The sequence below is a fragment of the Lupinus angustifolius genome, chromosome LG13 (assembly GCF_001865875.1).
Source record: "Lupinus angustifolius cultivar Tanjil chromosome LG13, LupAngTanjil_v1.0, whole genome shotgun sequence".
Lineage (NCBI taxonomy): Eukaryota > Viridiplantae > Streptophyta > Magnoliopsida > Fabales > Fabaceae > Lupinus > Lupinus angustifolius.
Genome location: NC_032021.1, coordinates 15375588 through 15375989, shown reverse-complemented (window position 1 = coordinate 15375989; position 402 = coordinate 15375588).

Genomic DNA, 402 nt, shown 5'->3' with positions numbered 1-402 from the left:
CGGAGTCAGAATACCCATTGATCTCTAATTGGTTTGATCTCCAATATGTGAGCATATAGTCTTTTGTTCCCTTTAAGTACCTCATGACCCTTTTGGCTGCTTTCCAATGGTCCATTCCTGGGTTACTCATATATCTGCCTAAAACCCCAACTATGAATGTTTTAACCGAACGCGTACATACTTGAGCATACATGAGACTCCCTACAGCTAATGCGTACGGGATCTTTTGCATTTCCTGAATTTCCAGATTTCCTTTAGGGCACTGATTGAGACTAAATTTGTCTCCCTTAGCAACTGGAGTATCCATTGCTTTATAATCTTGCATGCCATATCTTTTAAGTACCTTTTCTATCTAGCTCTTTTGTGATAATCCAAGAATACCCCGAGATCTGTCTCGGTGTA